Below are 23,351 nucleotides of genomic sequence, written 5' to 3' on the forward strand. Positions count from 1 at the left end.
AGGTAACTGCAGGTAAATAATGGGTGTCTAGGGGACGTTTCATCATGTAACTGCAGGTAAATAATGGGTGTCTAGGGGACGTTTCATCAGGTAACTGCAGGTAAATAATGGGTGTCTAGGGGACGTTTCATCATGTAACTGCAGGTAAATAATGGGTGTCTAGGGGACGTTTCATCATGTAACTGCAGGTAAATAATGGGTGTCTAGGGGACGTTTCATCAGTAACTGCAGGTAAATAATGGGTGTCTAGGGGACGTTTCATCAGGTAACTGCAGGTAAATAATGGGTGTCTAGGGGACGTTTCATCATGTAACTGCAGGTAAATAATGGGTGTCTAGGGGACGTTTCATCATGTAAATAATGGGTGTCTAGGGGACGTTTCATCATGTAACTGCAGGTAAATAATGGGTGTCTAGGGGACGTTTCATCAGGTAACTGCAGGTAAATAATGGGTGTCTAGGGGACGTTTCATCATGTAACTGCAGGTAAATAATGGGTGTCTAGGGGACGTTTCATCATGTAACTGCAGGTAAATAATGGGTGTCTAGGGGACGTTTCATCATGTAACTGCAGGTAAATAATGGGTGTCTAGGGGACGTTTCATCATGTAACTGCAGGTAAATAATGGGTGTCTAGGGGACGTTTCATCATGTAACTGCAGGTAAATAATGGGTGTCTAGGGGACGTTTCATCATGTAACTGCAGGTAAATAATGGGTGTCTAGGGGACGTTTCATCATGTAACTGCAGGTAAATAATGGGTGTCTAGGGGACGTTTCATCATGTAACTGCAGGTAAATAATGGGTGTCTAGGGGACGTTTCATCAGGTAACTGCAGGTAAATAATGGGTGTCTAGGGGACGTTTCATCAGGTAACTGCAGGTAAATAATGGGTGTCTAGGGGACGTTTCATCATGTAACTGCAGGTAAATAATGGGTGTCTAGGGGACGTTTCATCAGGTAAATAATGGGTGTCTAGGGGACGTTTCATCAGGTAAATAATGGGTGTCTAGGGGACGTTTCATCATGTAACTGCAGGTAAATAATGGGTGTCTAGGGGACGTTTCATCAGTAACTGCAGGTAAATAATGGGTGTCTAGGGGACGTTTCATCATGTAACTGCAGGTAAATAATGGGTGTCTAGGGGACGTTTCATCAGGTAACTGCAGGTAAATAATGGGTGTCTAGGGGACGTTTCATCATGTAACTGCAGGTAAATAATGGGTGTCTAGGGGACGTTTCATCAGGTAAATAATGGGTGTCTAGGGGACGTTTCATCAGGTAAATAATGGGTGTCTAGGGGACGTTTCATCAGGTAACTGCAGGTAAATAATGGGTGTCTAGGGGACGTTTCATCATGTAACTGCAGGTAAATAATGGGTGTCTAGGGGACGTTTCATCAGGTAACTGCAGGTAAATAATGGGTGTCTAGGGGACGTTTCATCAGGTAAATAATGGGTGTCTAGGGGACGTTTCATCATGTAACTGCAGGTAAATAATGGGTGTCTAGGGGACGTTTCATCATGTAACTGCAGGTAAATAATGGGTGTCTAGGGGACGTTTCATCAGGTAACTGCAGGTAAATAATGGGTGTCTAGGGGACGTTTCATCATGTAAAAATGGGTGTCTAGGGGACGTTTCATCATGTAACTGCAGGTAAATAATGGGTGTCTAGGGGACGTTTCATCAGGTAACTGCAGGTAAATAATGGGTGTCTAGGGGACGTTTCATCAGGTAACTGCAGGTAAATAATGGGTGTCTAGGGGACGTTTCATCATGTAAATAATGGGTGTCTAGGGGACGTTTCATCATGTAACTGCAGGTAAATAATGGGTGTCTAGGGGACGTTTCATCATGTAACTGCAGGTAAATAATGGGTGTCTAGGGGACGTTTCATCAGGTAACTGCAGGTAAATAATGGGTGTCTAGGGGACGTTTCATCATGTAACTGCAGGTAAATAATGGGTGTCTAGGGGACGTTTCATCATGTAACTGCAGGTAAATAATGGGTGTCTAGGGGACGTTTCATCATGTAACTGCAGGTAAATAATGGGTGTCTAGGGGACGTTTCATCAGGTAAATAATGGGTGTCTAGGGGACGTTTCATCATGTAACTGCAGGTAAATAATGGGTGTCTAGGGGACGTTTCATCATGTAACTGCAGGTAAATAATGGGTGTCTAGGGGACGTTTCATCATGTAACTGCAGGTAAATAATGGGTGTCTAGGGGACGTTTCATCAGGTAACTGCAGGTAAATAATGGGTGTCTAGGGGACGTTTCATCATGTAACTGCAGGTAAATAATGGGTGTCTAGGGGACGTTTCATCAGTAACTGCAGGTAAATAATGGGTGTCTAGGGGACGTTTCATCAGGTAACTGCAGGTAAATAATGGGTGTCTAGGGGACGTTTCATCAGGTAAATAATGGGTGTCTAGGGGACGTTTCATCAGGTAACTGCAGGTAAATAATGGGTGTCTAGGGGACGTTTCATCATGTAACTGCAGGTAAATAATGGGTGTCTAGGGGACGTTTCATCATGTAACTGCAGGTAAATAATGGGTGTCTAGGGGACGTTTCATCATGTAACTGCAGGTAAATAATGGGTGTCTAGGGGACGTTTCATCAGTAACTGCAGGTAAATAATGGGTGTCTAGGGGACGTTTCATCATGTAACTGCAGGTAAATAATGGGTGTCTAGGGGACGTTTCATCATGTAAATAATGGGTGTCTAGGGGACGTTTCATCAGTAAATAATGGGTGTCTAGGGGACGTTTCAGTCAGGTAAATAATGGGTGTCTAGGGGACGTTTCATCATGTAACTGCAGGTAAATAATGGGTGTCTAGGGGACGTTTCATCAGGTAACTGCAGGTAAATAATGGGTGTCTAGGGGACGTTTCATCAGGTAAATAATGGGTGTCTAGGGGACGTTTCATCATGTAACTGCAGGTAAATAATGGGTGTCTAGGGGACGTTTCATCATGTAAATAATGGGTGTCTAGGGGACGTTTCATCATGTAACTGCAGGTAAATAATGGGTGTCTAGGGGACGTTTCATCATGTAACTGCAGGTAAATAATGGGTGTCTAGGGGACGTTTCATCATGTAACTGCAGGTAAATAATGGGTGTCTAGGGGACGTTTCATCATGTAACTGCAGGTAAATAATGGGTGTCTAGGGGACGTTTCATCAGGTAAATAATGGGTGTCTAGGGGACGTTTCATCAGGTAACTGCAGGTAAATAATGGGTGTCTAGGGGACGTTTCATCATGTAACTGCAGGTAAATAATGGGTGTCTAGGGGACGTTTCATCAGGTAAATAATGGGTGTCTAGGGGACGTTTCATCATGTAACTGCAGGTAAATAATGGGTGTCTAGGGGACGTTTCATCAGGTAACTGCAGGTAAATAATGGGTGTCTAGGGGATGTTTCATCATGTAACTGCAGGTAAATAATGGGTGTCTAGGGGACGTTTCATCAGTAAATAATGGGTGTCTAGGGGACGTTTCATCATGTAACTGCAGGTAAATAATGGGTGTCTAGGGGACGTTTCATCAGGTAACTGAGGTAAATAATGGGTGTCTAGGGGACGTTTCATCAGGTAACTGCAGGTAAATAATGGGTGTCTAGGGGACGTTTCATCATGTAACTGCAGGTGAATAATGGGTGTCTAGGGGACGTTTCATCAGGTAACTGCAGGTAAATAATGGGTGTCTAGGGGACGTTTCATCATGTAACTGCAGGTAAATAATGGGTGTCTAGGGGACGTTTCATCAGGTAAATAATGGGTGTCTAGGGGACGTTTCATCAGGTAAATAATGGGTGTCTAGGGGACGTTTCATCAGGTAACTGCAGGTAAATAATGGGTGTCTAGGGGACGTTTCATCAGGTAACTGCAGGTAAATAATGGGTGTCTAGGGGACGTTTCATCATGTAACTGCAGGTAAATAATGGGTGTCTAGGGGACGTTTCATCAGTAACTGCAGGTAAATAATGGGTGTCTAGGGGACGTTTCATCATGTAACTGCAGGTAAATAATGGGTGTCTAGGGGACGTTTCATCATGTAAATAATGGGTGTCTAGGGGACGTTTCATCATGTAACTGCAGGTAAATAATGGGTGTCTAGGGGACGTTTCATCAGGTAACTGCAGGTAAATAATGGGTGTCTAGGGGACGTTTCATCATGTAACTGCAGGTAAATAATGGGTGTCTAGGGGACGTTTCATCATGTAACTGCAGGTAAATAATGGGTGTCTAGGGGACGTTTCATCAGGTAAATAATGGGTGTCTAGGGGACGTTTCATCATGTAACTGCAGGTAAATAATGGGTGTCTAGGGGACGTTTCATCAGGTAACTGCAGGTAAATAATGGGTGTCTAGGGGACGTTTCATCATGTAACTAGGTAAATAATGGGTGTCTAGGGGACGTTTCATCATGTAACTGCAGGTAAATAATGGGTGTCTAGGGGACGTTTCATCATGTAACTGCAGGTAAATAATGGGTGTCTAGGGGACGTTTCATCATGTAACTGCAGGTAAATAATGGGTGTCTAGGGGACGTTTCATCATGTAACTGCAGGTAAATAATGGGTGTCTAGGGGACGTTTCATCAGGTAACTGCAGGTAAATAATGGGTGTCTAGGGGACGTTTCATCAGGTAACTGCAGGTAAATAATGGGTGTCTAGGGGACGTTTCATCATGTAACTGCAGGTAAATAATGGGTGTCTAGGGGACGTTTCATCAGTAACTGCAGGTAAATAATGGGTGTCTAGGGGACGTTTCATCAGGTAAATAATGGGTGTCTAGGGGACGTTTCATCATGTAACTGCAGGTAAATAATGGGTGTCTAGGGGACGTTTCATCATGTAACTGCAGGTAAATAATGGGTGTCTAGGGGACGTTTCATCATGTAACTGCAGGTAAATAATGGGTGTCTAGGGGACGTTTCATCAGGTAAATAATGGGTGTCTAGGGGACGTTTCATCAGGTAACTGCAGGTAAATAATGGGTGTCTAGGGGACGTTTCATCATGTAACTGCAGGTAAATAATGGGTGTCTAGGGGACTTTCATCATGTAAATAATGGGTGTCTAGGGGACGTTTCATCAGTAACTGCAGGTAAATAATGGGTGTCTAGGGGACGTTTCATCAGGTAAATAATGGGTGTCTAGGGGACGTTTCATCATGTAACTGCAGGTAAATAATGGGTGTCTAGGGGACGTTTCATCATGTAACTGCAGGTAAATAATGGGTGTCTAGGGGACGTTTCATCAGGTAACTGCAGGTAAATAATGGGTGTCTAGGGGACGTTTCATCATGTAAATAATGGGTGTCTAGGGGACGTTTCATCATGTAACTGCAGGTAAATAATGGGTGTCTAGGGGACGTTTCATCATGTAACTGCAGGTAAATAATGGGTGTCTAGGGGACGTTTCATCATGTAACTGCAGGTAAATAATGGGTGTCTAGGGGACGTTTCATCAGGTAAATAATGGGTGTCTAGGGGACGTTTCATCATGTAACTGCAGGTAAATAATGGGTGTCTAGGGGACGTTTCATCATGTAACTGCAGGTAAATAATGGGTGTCTAGGGGACGTTTCATCAGGTAACTGCAGGTAAATAATGGGTGTCTAGGGGACGTTTCATCAGGTAACTGCAGGTAAATAATGGGTGTCTAGGGGACGTTTCATCATGTAACTGCAGGTAAATAATGGGTGTCTAGGGGACGTTTCATCAGGTAACTGCAGGTAAATAATGGGTGTCTAGGGGACGTTTCATCAGGTAAATAATGGGTGTCTAGGGGACGTTTCATCAGGTAACTGCAGGTAAATAATGGGTGTCTAGGGGACGTTTCATCAGGTAAATAATGGGTGTCTAGGGGACGTTTCATCAGGTAACTGCAGGTAAATAATGGGTGTCTAGGGGACGTTTCATCATGTAACTGCAGGTAAATAATGGGTGTCTAGGGGACGTTTCATCATGTAACTGCAGGTAAATAATGGGTGTCTAGGGGACGTTTCATCATGTAACTGCAGGTAAATAATGGGTGTCTAGGGGACGTTTCATCATGTAACTGCAGGTAAATAATGGGTGTCTAGGGGACGTTTCATCATGTAACTGCAGGTAAATAATGGGTGTCTAGGGGACGTTTCATCATGTAACTGCAGGTAAATAATGGGTGTCTAGGGGACGTTTCATCATGTAACTGCAGGTAAATAATGGGTGTCTAGGGGACGTTTCATCATGTAACTGCAGGTAAATAATGGGTGTCTAGGGGACGTTTCATCAGGTAACTGCAGGTAAATAATGGGTGTCTAGGGGACGTTTCATCAGGTAAATAATGGGTGTCTAGGGGACGTTTCATCAGGTAACTGCAGGTAAATAATGGGTGTCTAGGGGACGTTTCATCAGGTAACTGCAGGTAAATAATGGGTGTCTAGGGGACGTTTCATCATGTAACTGCAGGTAAATAATGGGTGTCTAGGGGACGTTTCATCAGGTAACTGCAGGTAAATAATGGGTGTCTAGGGGACGTTTCATCAGGTAAATAATGGGTGTCTAGGGGACGTTTCATCATGTAACTGCAGGTAAATAATGGGTGTCTAGGGGACGTTTCATCAGGTAACTGCAGGTAAATAATGGGTGTCTAGGGGACGTTTCATCATGTAACTGCAGGTAAATAATGGGTGTCTAGGGGACGTTTCATCAGGTAACTGCAGGTAAATAATGGGTGTCTAGGGGACGTTTCATCAGGTAACTGCAGGTAAATAATGGGTGTCTAGGGGACGTTTCATCATGTAACTGCAGGTAAATAATGGGTGTCTAGGGGACGTTTCATCAGGTAACTGCAGGTAAATAATGGGTGTCTAGGGGACGTTTCATCATGTAACTGCAGGTAAATAATGGGTGTCTAGGGGACGTTTCATCAGGTAACTGCAGGTAAATAATGGGTGTCTAGGGGACGTTTCATCAGGTAAATAATGGGTGTCTAGGGGACGTTTCATCATGTAACTGCAGGTAAATAATGGGTGTCTAGGGGACGTTTCATCATGTAACTGCAGGTAAATAATGGGTGTCTAGGGGACGTTTCATCATGTAACTGCAGGTAAATAATGGGTGTCTAGGGGACGTTTCATCATGTAACTGCAGGTAAATAATGGGTGTCTAGGGGACGTTTCATCATGTAACTGCAGGTAAATAATGGGTGTCTAGGGGACGTTTCATCATGTAACTGCAGGTAAATAATGGGTGTCTAGGGGACGTTTCATCAGGTAAATAATGGGTGTCTAGGGGACGTTTCATCAGGTAACTGCAGGTAAATAATGGGTGTCTAGGGGACGTTTCATCATGTAACTGCAGGTAAATAATGGGTGTCTAGGGGACGTTTCATCAGTGTAAATAATGGGTGTCTAGGGGACGTTTCATCATGTAACTGCAGGTAAATAATGGGTGTCTAGGGGACGTTTCATCAGGTAACTGCAGGTAAATAATGGGTGTCTAGGGGACGTTTCATCATGTAACTGCAGGTAAATAATGGGTGTCTAGGGGACGTTTCATCATGTAAATAATGGGTGTCTAGGGGACGTTTCATCATGTAACTGCAGGTAAATAATGGGTGTCTAGGGGACGTTTCATCAGGTAACTGCAGGTAAATAATGGGTGTCTAGGGGACGTTTCATCAGGTAACTGCAGGTAAATAATGGGTGTCTAGGGGACGTTTCATCAGGTAACTGCAGGTGAATAATGGGTGTCTAGGGGACGTTTCATCAGGTAACTGCAGGTAAATAATGGGTGTCTAGGGGACGTTTCATCATGTAACTGCAGGTAAATAATGGGTGTCTAGGGGACGTTTCATCAGGTAACTGCAGGTGAATAATGGGTGTCTAGGGGACGTTTCATCAGGTAAATAATGGGTGTCTAGGGGACGTTTCATCAGGTAACTGCAGGTAAATAATGGGTGTCTAGGGGACGTTTCATCAGGTAACTGCAGGTAAATAATGGGTGTCTAGGGGACGTTTCATCAGGTAACTGCAGGTAAATAATGGGTGTCTAGGGGACGTTTCATCAGGTAACTGCAGGTAAATAATGGGTGTCTAGGGGACGTTTCATCATGTAACTGCAGGTGAATAATGGGTGTCTAGGGGACGTTTCATCATGTAAATAATGGGTGTCTAGGGGACGTTTCATCATGTAACTGCAGGTAAATAATGGGTGTCTTGGGGGCGTTTCATCAGGTAACTGCAGGTAAATAATGGGTGTCTAGGGGACGTTTCATCATGTAACTGCAGGTAAATAATGGGTGTCTAGGGGACGTTTCATCATGTAACTGCAGGTAAATAATGGGTGTCTAGGGGACGTTTCATCATGTAACTGCAGGTAAATAATGGGTGTCTAGGGGACGTTTCATCATGTAACTGCAGGTAAATAATGGGTGTCTAGGGGACGTTTCATCATGTAACTAGATAAATAATGGGTGTCTAGGGGACGTTTCATCATGTAACTGCAGGTAAATAATGGGTGTCTAGGGGACGTTTCATCATGTAACTGCAGGTAAATAATGGGTGTCTAGGGGACGTTTCATCAGGTAACTGCAGGTAAATAATGGGTGTCTAGGGGACGTTTCATCATGTAACTGCAGGTAAATAATGGGTGTCTAGGGGACGTTTCATCAGGTAACTGCAGGTAAATAATGGGTGTCTAGGGGACGTTTCATCAGGTAAATAATGGGTGTCTAGGGGACGTTTCATCAGGTAACTGCAGGTAAATAATGGGTGTCTAGGGGACGTTTCATCATGTAACTGCAGGTAAATAATGGGTGTCTAGGGGACGTTTCATCATGTAACTGCAGGTAAATAATGGGTGTCTAGGGGACGTTTCATCAGGTAAATAATGGGTGTCTAGGGGACGTTTCATCAGGTAACTGCAGGTAAATAATGGGTGTCTAGGGGACGTTTCATCATGTAACTGCAGGTAAATAATGGGTGTCTAGGGGACGTTTCATCATGTAAATAATGGGTGTCTAGGGGACGTTTCATCAGGTAACTGCAGGTAAATAATGGGTGTCTAGGGGACGTTTCATCATGTAACTGCAGGTGAATAATGGGTGTCTAGGGGACGTTTCATCATGTAAATAATGGGTGTCTAGGGGACGTTTCATCATGTAACTGCAGGTAAATAATGGGTGTCTAGGGGACGTTTCATCAGGTAACTGCAGGTAAATAATGGGTGTCTAGGGGACGTTTCATCAGGTAACTGCAGGTAAATAATGGGTGTCTAGGGGACGTTTCATCAGGTAACTGCAGGTAAATAATGGGTGTCTAGGGGACGTTTCATCATGTAACTGCAGGTAAATAATGGGTGTCTAGGGGACGTTTCATCATGTAAATAATGGGTGTCTAGGGGACGTTTCATCAGGTAAATAATGGGTGTCTAGGGGACGTTTCATCAGGTAAATAATGGGTGTCTAGGGGACGTTTCATCATGTAACTGCAGGTAAATAATGGGTGTCTAGGGGACGTTTCATCATGTAACTGCAGGTAAATAATGGGTGTCTAGGGGACGTTTCATCAGGTAACTGCAGGTAAATAATGGGTGTCTAGGGGACGTTTCATCATGTAACTGCAGGTAAATAATGGGTGTCTAGGGGACGTTTCATCAGGTAACTGCAGGTGAATAATGGGTGTCTAGGGGACGTTTCATCAGGTAACTGCAGGTAAATAATGGGTGTCTAGGGGACGTTTCATCATGTAACTGCAGGTAAATAATGGGTGTCTAGGGGACGTTTCATCAGGTAACTGCAGGTGAATAATGGGTGTCTAGGGGACGTTTCATCAGGTAAATAATGGGTGTCTAGGGGACGTTTCATCAGGTAACTGCAGGTAAATAATGGGTGTCTAGGGGACGTTTCATCAGGTAACTGCAGGTAAATAATGGGTGTCTAGGGGACGTTTCATCAGGTAACTGCAGGTAAATAATGGGTGTCTAGGGGACGTTTCATCAGGTAACTGCAGGTAAATAATGGGTGTCTAGGGGACGTTTCATCATGTAACTGCAGGTGAATAATGGGTGTCTAGGGGACGTTTCATCATGTAAATAATGGGTGTCTAGGGGACGTTTCATCATGTAACTGCAGGTAAATAATGGGTGTCTTGGGGGCGTTTCATCAGGTAACTGCAGGTAAATAATGGGTGTCTAGGGGACGTTTCATCATGTAACTGCAGGTAAATAATGGGTGTCTAGGGGACGTTTCATCATGTAACTGCAGGTAAATAATGGGTGTCTAGGGGACGTTTCATCATGTAACTGCAGGTAAATAATGGGTGTCTAGGGGACGTTTCATCATGTAACTGCAGGTAAATAATGGGTGTCTAGGGGACGTTTCATCATGTAACTAGATAAATAATGGGTGTCTAGGGGACGTTTCATCATGTAACTGCAGGTAAATAATGGGTGTCTAGGGGACGTTTCATCATGTAACTGCAGGTAAATAATGGGTGTCTAGGGGACGTTTCATCATGTAACTGCAGGTAAATAATGGGTGTCTAGGGGACGTTTCATCAGGTAACTGCAGGTAAATAATGGGTGTCTAGGGGACGTTTCATCAGGTAACTGCAGGTAAATAATGGGTGTCTAGGGGACGTTTCATCATGTAACTGCAGGTAAATAATGGGTGTCTAGGGGACGTTTCATCATGTAATAATGGGTGTCTAGGGGACGTTTCATCAGGTAAATAATGGGTGTCTAGGGGACGTTTCATCAGGTAAATAATGGGTGTCTAGGGGACGTTTCATCATGTAACTGCAGGTAAATAATGGGTGTCTAGGGGACGTTTCATCATGTAACTGCAGGTAAATAATGGGTGTCTAGGGGACGTTTCATCATGTAACTGCAGGTAAATAATGGGTGTCTAGGGGACGTTTCATCAGGTAACTGCAGGTAAATAATGGGTGTCTAGGGGACGTTTCATCATGTAACTGCAGGTAAATAATGGGTGTCTAGGGGACGTTTCATCATGTAAATAATGGGTGTCTAGGGGACGTTTCATCAGTTAACTGCAGGTAAATAATGGGTGTCTAGGGGACGTTTCATCAGGTAAATAATGGGTGTCTAGGGGACGTTTCATCATGTAACTGCAGGTAAATAATGGGTGTCTAGGGGACGTTTCATCAGGTAACTGCAGGTAAATAATGGGTGTCTAGGGGACGTTTCATCAGGTAACTGCAGGTAAATAATGGGTGTCTAGGGGACGTTTCATCATGTAAATAATGGGTGTCTAGGGGACGTTTCATCATGTAACTGCAGGTAAATAATGGGTGTCTAGGGGACGTTTCATCATGTAACTGCAGGTAAATAATGGGTGTCTAGGGGACGTTTCATCAGGTAACTGCAGGTAAATAATGGGTGTCTAGGGGACGTTTCATCAGGTAACTGCAGGTAAATAATGGGTGTCTAGGGGACGTTTCATCATGTAACTGCAGGTAAATAATGGGTGTCTAGGGGACGTTTCATCATGTAAATAATGGGTGTCTAGGGGACGTTTCATCAGGTAAATAATGGGTGTCTAGGGGACGTTTCATCAGGTAAATAATGGGTGTCTAGGGGACGTTTCATCATGTAACTGCAGGTAAATAATGGGTGTCTAGGGGACGTTTCATCAGGTAACTGCAGGTAAATAATGGGTGTCTAGGGGACGTTTCATCAGGTAACTGCAGGTAAATAATGGGTGTCTAGGGGACGTTTCATCAGGTAACTGCAGGTAAATAATGGGTGTCTAGGGGACGTTTCATCATGTAACTGCAGGTAAATAATGGGTGTCTAGGGGACGTTTCATCATGTAAATAATGGGTGTCTAGGGGACGTTTCATCAGGTAAATAATGGGTGTCTAGGGGACGTTTCATCAGGTAAATAATGGGTGTCTAGGGGACGTTTCATCATGTAACTGCAGGTAAATAATGGGTGTCTAGGGGACGTTTCATCAGGTAAATAATGGGTGTCTAGGGGACGTTTCATCAGGTAACTGCAGGTAAATAATGGGTGTCTAGGGGACGTTTCATCATGTAACTGCAGGTAAATAATGGGTGTCTAGGGGACGTTTCATCATGTAACTGCAGGTAAATAATGGGTGTCTAGGGGACGTTTCATCATGTAACTGCAGGTAAATAATGGGTGTCTAGGGGACGTTTCATCATGTAACTGCAGGTAAATAATGGGTGTCTAGGGGACGTTTCATCATGTAACTGCAGGTAAATAATGGGTGTCTAGGGGACGTTTCATCATGTAACTGCAGGTAAATAATGGGTGTCTAGGGGACGTTTCATCATGTAACTGCAGGTAAATAATGGGTGTCTAGGGGACGTTTCATCAGGTAACTGCAGGTAAATAATGGGTGTCTAGGGGACGTTTCATCAGGTAAATAATGGGTGTCTAGGGGACGTTTCATCAGTTAACTGCAGGTAAATAATGGGTGTCTAGGGGACGTTTCATCAGGTAACTGCAGGTAAATAATGGGTGTCTAGGGGACGTTTCATCATGTAACTGCAGGTAAATAATGGGTGTCTAGGGGACGTTTCATCAGGTAACTGCAGGTAAATAATGGGTGTCTAGGGGACGTTTCATCAGGTAAATAATGGGTGTCTAGGGGATGTTTCATCATGTAACTGCAGGTAAATAATGGGTGTCTAGGGGACATTTCATCATGTAAATAATGGGTGTCTAGGGGACGTTTCATCAGGTAAATAATGGGTGTCTAGGGGACGTTTCATCAGGTAAATAATGGGTGTCTAGGGGACGTTTCATCATGTAACTGCAGGTAAATAATGGGTGTCTAGGGGACGTTTCATCATGTAACTGCAGGTAAATAATGGGTGTCTAGGGGACGTTTCATCATGTAACTGCAGGTAAATAATGGGTGTCTAGGGGACGTTTCATCAGGTAACTGCAGGTAAATAATGGGTGTCTAGGGGACGTTTCATCATGTAACTGCAGGTAAATAATGGGTGTCTAGGGGACATTTCATCATGTAAATAATGGGTGTCTAGGGGACGTTTCATCAGTTAACTGCAGGTAAATAATGGGTGTCTAGGGGACGTTTCATCAGGTAAATAATGGGTGTCTAGGGGACGTTTCATCATGTAACTGCAGGTAAATAATGGGTGTCTAGGGGACGTTTCATCAGGTAACTGCAGGTAAATAATGGGTGTCTAGGGGACGTTTCATCAGGTAACTGCAGGTAAATAATGGGTGTTTAGGGGACGTTTCATCATGTAAATAATGGGTGTCTAGGGGACGTTTCATCATGTAACTGCAGGTAAATAATGGGTGTCTAGGGGACGTTTCATCATGTAACTGCAGGTAAATAATGGGTGTCTAGGGGACGTTTCATCAGGTAACTGCAGGTAAATAATGGGTGTCTAGGGGACGTTTCATCAGGTAACTGCAGGTAAATAATGGGTGTCTAGGGGACGTTTCATCATGTAACTGCAGGTAAATAATGGGTGTCTAGGGGACGTTTCATCATGTAAATAATGGGTGTCTAGGGGACGTTTCATCAGGTAAATAATGGGTGTCTAGGGGACGTTTCATCAGGTAAATAATGGGTGTCTAGGGGACGTTTCATCATGTAACTGCAGGTAAATAATGGGTGTCTAGGGGACGTTTCATCATGTAACTGCAGGTAAATAATGGGTGTCTAGGGGACGTTTCATCAGGTAACTGCAGGTAAATAATGGGTGTCTAGGGGACGTTTCATCAGGTAACTGCAGGTAAATAATGGGTGTCTAGGGGACGTTTCATCATGTAACTGCAGGTAAATAATGGGTGTCTAGGGGACGTTTCATCATGTAAATAATGGGTGTCTAGGGGACGTTTCATCAGGTAAATAATGGGTGTCTAGGGGACGTTTCATCAGGTAAATAATGGGTGTCTAGGGGACGTTTCATCATGTAACTGCAGGTAAATAATGGGTGTCTAGGGGACGTTTCATCAGGTAAATAATGGGTGTCTAGGGGACGTTTCATCAGGTAACTGCAGGTAAATAATGGGTGTCTAGGGGACGTTTCATCATGTAACTGCAGGTAAATAATGGGTGTCTAGGGGACGTTTCATCATGTAACTGCAGGTAAATAATGGGTGTCTAGGGGACGTTTCATCATGTAACTGCAGGTAAATAATGGGTGTCTAGGGGACGTTTCATCATGTAACTGCAGGTAAATAATGGGTGTCTAGGGGACGTTTCATCATGTAACTGCAGGTAAATAATGGGTGTCTAGGGGACGTTTCATCATGTAACTGCAGGTAAATAATGGGTGTCTAGGGGACGTTTCATCATGTAACTGCAGGTAAATAATGGGTGTCTAGGGGACGTTTCATCATGTAACTGCAGGTAAATAATGGGTGTCTAGGGGACGTTTCATCAGGTAACTGCAGGTAAATAATGGGTGTCTAGGGGACGTTTCATCAGGTAAATAATGGGTGTCTAGGGGACGTTTCATCAGTTAACTGCAGGTAAATAATGGGTGTCTAGGGGACGTTTCATCAGGTAACTGCAGGTAAATAATGGGTGTCTAGGGGACGTTTCATCATGTAACTGCAGGTAAATAATGGGTGTCTAGGGGACGTTTCATCAGGTAACTGCAGGTAAATAATGGGTGTCTAGGGGACGTTTCATCAGGTAAATAATGGGTGTCTAGGGGATGTTTCATCATGTAACTGCAGGTAAATAATGGGTGACTAGGGGACGTTTCATCAGGTAACTGCAGGTAAATAATGGGTGTCTAGGGGATGTTTCATCATGTAACTGCAGGTAAATAATGGGTGTCTAGGGGACGTTTCATCAGGTAACTGCAGGTGAATAATGGGTGTCTAGGGGACGTTTCATCAGGTAACTGCAGGTAAATAATGGGTGTCTAGGGGACGTTTCATCATGTAACTGCAGGTAAATAATGGGTGTCTAGGGGACGTTTCATCAGGTAACTGCAGGTGAATAATGGGTGTCTAGGGGACGTTTCATCAGGTAAATAATGGGTGTCTAGGGGACGTTTCATCAGGTAACTGCAGGTAAATAATGGGTGTCTAGGGGACGTTTCATCAGGTAACTGCAGGTAAATAATGGGTGTCTAGGGGACGTTTCATCAGGTAACTGCAGGTAAATAATGGGTGTCTAGGGGACGTTTCATCAGGTAACTGCAGGTAAATAATGGGTGTCTAGGGGACGTTTCATCATGTAACTGCAGGTGAATAATGGGTGTCTAGGGGACGTTTCATCATGTAAATAATGGGTGTCTAGGGGACGTTTCATCATGTAACTGCAGGTAAATAATGGGTGTCTTGGGGGCGTTTCATCAGGTAACTGCAGGTAAATAATGGGTGTCTAGGGGACGTTTCATCATGTAACTGCAGGTGAATAATGGGTGTCTAGGGGACGTTTCATCATGTAACTGCAGGTAAATAATGGGTGTCTAGGGGACGTTTCATCATGTAACTGCAGGTAAATAATGGGTGTCTAGGGGACGTTTCATCATGTAACTAGATAAATAATGGGTGTCTAGGGGACGTTTCATCATGTAACTAGATAAATAATGGGTGTCTAGGGGACGTTTCATCATGTAACTGCAGGTAAATAATGGGTGTCTAGGGGACGTTTCATCATGTAACTGCAGGTAAATAATGGGTGTCTAGGGGACGTTTCATCATGTAACTGCAGGTAAATAATGGGTGTCTAGGGGACGTTTCATCAGGTAACTGCAGGTAAATAATGGGTGTCTAGGGGACGTTTCATCAGGTAAATAATGGGTGTCTAGGGGACGTTTCATCAGGTAACTGCAGGTAAATAATGGGTGTCTAGGGGACGTTTCATCATGTAACTAGATAAATAATGGGTGTCTAGGGGACGTTTCATCATGTAACTGCAGGTAAATAATGGGTGTCTAGGGGACGTTTCATCATGTAACTGCAGGTAAATAATTGGGTGTTGAGGGGACGTTTCATCATGTAACTGCAGGTAAATAATGGGTGTCTAGGGGACGTTTCATCATGTAACTGCAGGTAAATAATGGGTGTCTAGGGGACGTTTCATCAGGTAAATAATGGGTGTCTAGGGGACGTTTCATCAGGTAACTGCAGGTAAATAATGGGTGTCTAGGGGACGTTTCATCATGTAACTGCAGGTAAATAATGGGTGTCTAGGGGACATTTCATCATGTAAATAATGGGTGTCTAGGGGACGTTTCATCAGTTAACTGCAGGTAAATAATGGGTGTCTAAGGGACGTTTCATCAGGTAAATAATGGGTGTCTAGGGGACGTTTCATCATGTAACTGCAGGTAAATAATGGGTGTCTAGGGGACGTTTCATCAGGTAACTGCAGGTAAATAATGGGTGTCTATGGGACGTTTCATCAGGTAACTGCAGGTAAATAATGGGTGTTTAGGGGACGTTTCATCATGTAAATAATGGGTGTCTAGGGGACGTTTCATCATGTAACTGCAGGTAAATAATGGGTGTCTAGGGGACGTTTCATCATGTAACTGCAGGTAAATAATGGGTGTCTAGGGGACGTTTCATCAGGTAACTGCAGGTAAATAATGGGTGTCTAGGGGACGTTTCATCAGGTAACTGCAGGTAAATAATGGGTGTCTAGGGGACGTTTCATCATGTAACTGCAGGTAAATAATGGGTGTCTAGGGGACATTTCATCATGTAAATAATGGGTGTCTAGGGGACGTTTCATCAGGTAAATAATGGGTGTCTAGGGGACGTTTCATCAGGTAAATAATGGGTGTCTAGGGGACGTTTCATCATGTAACTGCAGGTAAATAATGGGTGTCTAGGGGACGTTTCATCATGTAACTGCAGGTAAATAATGGGTGTCTAGGGGACGTTTCATCAGGTAACTGCAGGTAAATAATGGGTGTCTAGGGGACGTTTCATCAGGTAACTGCAGGTAAATAATGGGTGTCTAGGGGACGTTTCATCATGTAACTGCAGGTAAATAATGGGTGTCTAGGGGACATTTCATCATGTAAATAATGGGTGTCTAGGGGACGTTTCATCAGGTAAATAATGGGTGTCTAGGGGACGTTTCATCAGGTAAATAATGGGTGTCTAGGGGACGTTTCATCATGTAACTGCAGGTAAATAATGGGTGTCTAGGGGACGTTTCATCAGGTAAATAATGGGTGTCTAGGGGACGTTTCATCAGGTAACTGCAGGTAAATAATGGGTGTCTAGGGGACGTTTCATCATGTAACTGCAGGTAAATAATGGGTGTCTAGGGGACGTTTCATCATGTAACTGCAGGTAAATAATGGGTGTCTAGGGGACGTTTCATCATGTAACTGCAGGTAAATAATGGGTGTCTAGGGGACGTTTCATCAGGTAACTGCAGGTAAATAATGGGTGTCTAGGGGACGTTTCATCAGGTAACTGCAGGTAAATAATGGGTGTCTAGGGGACGTTTCATCATGTAACTGCAGGTAAATAATGGGTGTCTAGGGGACATTTCATCATGTAAATAATGGGTGTCTAGGGGACGTTTCATCAGGTAAATAATGGGTGTCTAGGGGACGTTTCATCAGGTAAATAATGGGTGTCTAGGGGACGTTTCATCATGTAACTGCAGGTAAATAATGGGTGTCTAGGGGACGTTTCATCATGTAACTGCAGGTAAATAATGGGTGTCTAGGGGACGTTTCATCAGGTAACTGCAGGTAAATAATGGGTGTCTAGGGGACGTTTCATCAGGTAACTGCAGGTAAATAATGGGTGTCTAGGGGACGTTTCATCATGTAACTGCAGGTAAATAATGGGTGTCTAGGGGACATTTCATCATGTAAATAATGGGTGTCTAGGGGACGTTTCATCAGGTAAATAATGGGTGTCTAGGGGACGTTTCATCAGGTAAATAATGGGTGTCTAGGGGACGTTTCATCATGTAACTGCAGGTAAATAATGGGTGTCTAGGGGACGTTTCATCAGTTAACTGCAGGTAAATAATGGGTGTCTAGGGGACGTTTCATCATGTAACTGCAGGTAAATAATGGGTGTCTAGGGGACGTTTCATCATGTAACTGCAGGTAAATAATGGGTGTCTAGGGGACGTTTCATCATGTAACTGCAGGTAAATAATGGGTGTCTAGGGGACGTTTCATCATGTAACTGCAGGTAAATAATGGGTGTCTAGGGGACGTTTCATCATGTAACTGCAGGTAAATAATGGGTGTCTAGGGGACGTTTCATCATGTAACTGCAGGTAAATAATGGGTGTCTAGGGGACGTTTCATCATGTAACTGCAGGTAAATAATGGGTGTCTAGGGGACGTTTCATCATGTAACTGCAGGTAAATAATGGGTGTCTAGGGGACGTTTCATCAGGTAACTGCAGGTAAATAATGGGTGTCTAGGGGACGTTTCATCAGGTAACTGCAGGTAAATAATGGGTGTCTAGGGGACGTTTCATCATGTAACTGCAGGTAAATAATGGGTGTCTAGGGGATGTTTCATCATGTAAATAATGGGTGTCTAGGGGACGTTTCATCATGTAAATAATGGGTGTCTAGGGGACGTTTCATCATGTAACTGCAGGTAAATAATGGGTGTCTAGGGGACGTTTCATCATGTAACTGCAGGTAAATAATGGGTGTCTAGGGGACGTTTCATCATGTAACTGCAGGTAAATAATGGGTGTCTAGGGGACGTTTCATCATGTAACTGCAGGTAAATAATGGGTGTCTAGGGGACGTTTCATCATGTAACTGCAGGTAAATAATGGGTGTCTAGGGGACGTTTCATCAGGTAACTGCAGGTAAATAATGGGTGTCTAGGGGACGTTTCAGTTTCATAATGTGTTACTATATTGTCACGACATCAGCCCATGTTCATTTTAAAACCCACACTTTCCTACAGTGTGTCATGTTTTCCTCTGCCCTATTTCAGATGAGTGCACTCTACTTTCTAATGCTGTTTTTATAGTTGCATGAATGCAGACATGCGTCATCAACCAAGAGACTCCTTGCCTCTGGGTCTGTGTTTTAGAGAGGCACGGTCCTTTCACGCTCCTCGCTGCCTCCTCTCCTCCCTTGTCACGTGATCAGGTGTTTTTTCCCTCCAGTTGCTGTGTTCCTCTGCCTAATATACATTATACCATGAGATGGGATCTTATTGATACGAGGAAAGTATACATAAATAAATCGCTCTCGTTTCACTTTTAATTGAATTTGCATATAACGTAGCTAGCTAGAGTTGGACCACGGAGTGAAGGAAAAGCAGCCAACAAGTGCTCAGCATATGTGGGGAACTCCTTCAAGACTGTTGGAAAAGCATTCCAGGTGAAGTTGGTTAAGAGAATGCCAAGAGTGGGCAAAGCTGTCAAGGCAAACGGTGACTACATTGAAGAATCTTTTTAACACTTTTTTTGGTTACTACATGATTCCCTATGTGTTATTTCATAGTGTTGATGTCTTCACTATTATTCTACAATGTAGAAAATAGTCAAAAATTCATTAAAACCCGGGAATGAGATGGTGTCCAAACTTTTGACTGGTACTGTAGGTCAAATGTTAACCCTGGGTGGTGCAGGCAAAGCATGTATTAGTCCCTGTCTCACACACTTTCTCTCACGTGCATACACACAACGGGACTCACACACTCTCACTCACGTGCATACACACAACGGGACTCTCACTCACGTGCATACACACAATGGGACTCACACACAGAGAGAGAGACAGATACACACATGCATGTGCAGCGGCGGGTAGCCTAGTGGTTAGCGCGTTGGGCCAGTAACTGAAAGGTTGCTGGATCGAATCCTCGAGCTGACCCACTGTTCTAGGTATCCCCCTTTCCACGGGCGTCGAAGATGTATATGCCGATTTAAGGCAGCCCCCCCCCCCCCACACCTCTCTGATTCAGAGGGGTTGGGTTAAATGCGGAAGACAAAATTTCAGTTGTACAACTGACTAGGTATCCCCCTTTTCCTCACAGACACACACAAACACACACACACACAGTTGACACACACTTCCTCTGTTGCGTCTCCCTCCCGCAGCACATCCTCCTCCTAGCCTGCTCCAGCTCTCCTCTGTGATGCTTCCGTAGCCATGTCTCTGCTGTGGCGTTAACTGCCTGATATGCAGTTCTGCAGAGAGGTGTTCTGTCAGCCCTGTAGCACCACTACAGCCACGTCGCCGGTACTAGATGATATGGAATGCAGGATGGGGAGCTGTATAGGAATCGCACCACGCAGCAGTAGCCAGGTAGGAACAACAATCTCTCTATATCCTTCTCTCTCCGTGTGTGTGTGTGTGTGAGAGAGAGAGAGAGGTGGGCTGAAACATTTCTCAGAAAATCAGCTGTGTTGGTGGCTAAATGCTTGTCGTGGACGGAGAGGAAGAACGGAGAGAGGGAGAAGATGAGAGATGCAAATGGATGTATTTCGGTGTTTGCATGCAGTGGCTGTGGAGAGGCAGAGTGTGGGTGTACTGCTGTGTGTTGGAGGGCTGATGCCAGGAGCTGGAGAGACCGAGAGAAGGGGGAATGAGGAAGACAAGAAAGGGGGAGGGAGAAGCCAGCGGATGTGGACTAAAGCGTGAGATGGGGAAAGGCAGAAGAGTAGAAAGGATAGAGAGATGAGAATGAAACAGAGAGAGCAGGGACACTGGGTGGCAGAAAGAGAGAGAGAAAGAACGGGGGATATTGGAGGGAGAGAGAGGGATCTTAGAGCGAGAGAAAGATTTTAAAGAGAGAAGGGATCTGGTTGTAAAAATTGAATAACAGATTAAGGGACTGTATCTAGAGAAGGAAACATGGATTTGTCTAAAGGGAAGAGAAAGATTTCTAACCCGTTGTTTCTTGGGGATACGGTATAGGCAAAGCGCTCAATATACAGCTCTCTATATCCCTCAGTACTAGAACACCTTTGGATTGGATACTTGCAGAGATCTCACACTGTAGTCAGAGGCTAGGATTAGGGTTAGATTGGATACATGCAGAGATCTCACACTGTGTAGTCAGTGGCTAGGATTAGGGTTAGATTGGATACATGCAGAGATCTCACACTGTGTAGTCAGTGGCTAGGATTAGGGTTAGCTTGGATACATGCAGAGATCTCACACTGTGTCGTCAGTGGCTATAGGATGATCGAAACAAAACTGAGGAGACTGATTACATCATCAGGCATGGGATATTTATTTATAGCCATGACAGACTGGTTCAGAAAGCCTGTTCTGTTCTGTCCAGCTTGTGACTGAAGCCAATAGAGGAGGAATGAACTCAAGAGAATGAAGACTATTATCCAAAGTATTATTAATGCTTATCCTGACTTAGTTTCCACTTTACACACGTCACAATAATCTTTATTGACATAGTGGCAAGAAAGATTTATGTGAACCCTTTGGAATGATCTGGATTTCTGCATAAATTGGTCATCAAATTTGATCTGATCTTCATCTAAGTCACAACAACAGACAAACACAGTCTGCTTAAACTAATAACACATATAATTATTGTATGTTTCTTGTCTAGATTGAATACATTATTTAAACATTCACAGTGTAGGTTGGGGAAAGTATGTGAACCACAAGGCTAATAACTTCTCCAAAAGCTAATTGGAGTCAGGAGTCAGCTAACCTGGAGTCCAATCAATGAGACGAGATCGGAGATGTTGGTTAGAGCTGCCTTGGCCTACAAAAAACACTCACAAAATATGAGTTTGCTGTTCACATGAAGCATTGCCTGATGTGAACCATGCCTCGAACAAAAGAGATCTCAGAAGACCTAAGATTAAGAATTGTTGACTTGCATAAAGCTGGAAAGGGTTACAAAAGTATCTCTAAAAGCCTTGATGCTCATCCTGCCATGGGAAGACAAATTATCTATAAATGGAGAAAGTTCAGCACTGTTGCTACTGACTGCTGACTGCCAGAGCACAGTGCAGAATGCTCAATGAGGTTAAGAAGAATCCTAGAGTATCAACTAATAACTTACAGAAATCTCTGGAACATGCTAACATCTCTGTTGACGATTCTACGATACGTAAAACACTAAACAAGAATGGTGTTCATGGGAGGACACCACGGAAGAAGCCACTGCTGTCCAAAAAACATTGCTGCACGTCTGAAGTTCGTAAAAGTGCACCTGGATGTTTCACAGCGCTTCTGGCAAAATATTCTGTGGACGGATGAAACTAAAGTTGTGTTGTTGTTTGGAAGAAACACACAACACTGTGTGGAGAAGAAAGGCACAGCACTCCAACATCAAAACCTCATCCCAACTGTAAAGTCTGGTGGAGGGAGCATCATGGTTTGGGGCTGTTTTGCTGCCTCAGGGCCTGGACAGCTAGCTATCGTCGACGGAAAATTAATTCCCAAGTTTATCAAGACATTTTGCAGGAGAATGTAAGGTTATCTGTCCGCCAATTGAAGCTCAACATAATTTGGGTGATGCAACAGGACAACGACCCAAAACACAGAAGTAAATCAACAACAGAAGAAAATACACCTTCTGGAGTGGTCCAGTCAGAGTCCTGACCTCAACCCGATTGAGATGCTGTGGCATGACCTCAAGAGAGCGGTTCACACCAGATACCAGACATCCCAATAATTTTGCTGAACTGAAACAGTTTTGTAAAGAGGAATGGTCCAAAATTCCTCCCGACCGTTGTGCAGGTCTGATCCGCAACTACAGAAAATGTTTGGTTGAGGTTATTGCTGCCAAAGGAGGGTCAACCAGTTATTAAACTCAAGGGTTCACATACTTTTCCCACCCTCCACTGTGAATGTTTACACGGTGTGTTCAATAAAGACATGAAAACATATAATTGTTTGTGTGTTATTAGTGTAAGCCGACTGTGTTTGTCTATTGTTGTGACCTAGATGAATATCAGATCACATTTTATGACCAATTTATTCAGAAATCCAGGTCATTCCAAAGGGTTCACATACTTTTTCTTGCCACTGTACAGTAATTACTTATGATTTTACTGCTTTACTGTTTCCGTGTATGTATGATTGATTGATTGATTGATTGTCCCCCTCCTCTCCCGTCTCTTCACCACTCCCACCCTCAAGGAGAGTCGGCGAGGAGAGTGAACGAGGATGAAAATGCACTTGATTGAAATGAGATGTTCCTCCTCCACTCACACATCGTTAGACAAGTTTACAGGGCTGGATCCTCAAATAAAGGATGTTAACAGAGGTGGATCCCGTAATAAATTATGTTTACAGGGGTGGATCCCATAATAAAGGATGTTAACAGGGGTGGATCCCAGAATAAATGATGTTTACAGGGGTGGATCCCAGAATAAATGATGTTTACAGGGGTGGATCCCCAGAATAAATGATGTTTACAGGGTGGA

Source organism: Salvelinus fontinalis, chromosome 1 (assembly GCF_029448725.1).
Source record: "Salvelinus fontinalis isolate EN_2023a chromosome 1, ASM2944872v1, whole genome shotgun sequence".
NCBI lineage: Eukaryota > Metazoa > Chordata > Actinopteri > Salmoniformes > Salmonidae > Salvelinus > Salvelinus fontinalis.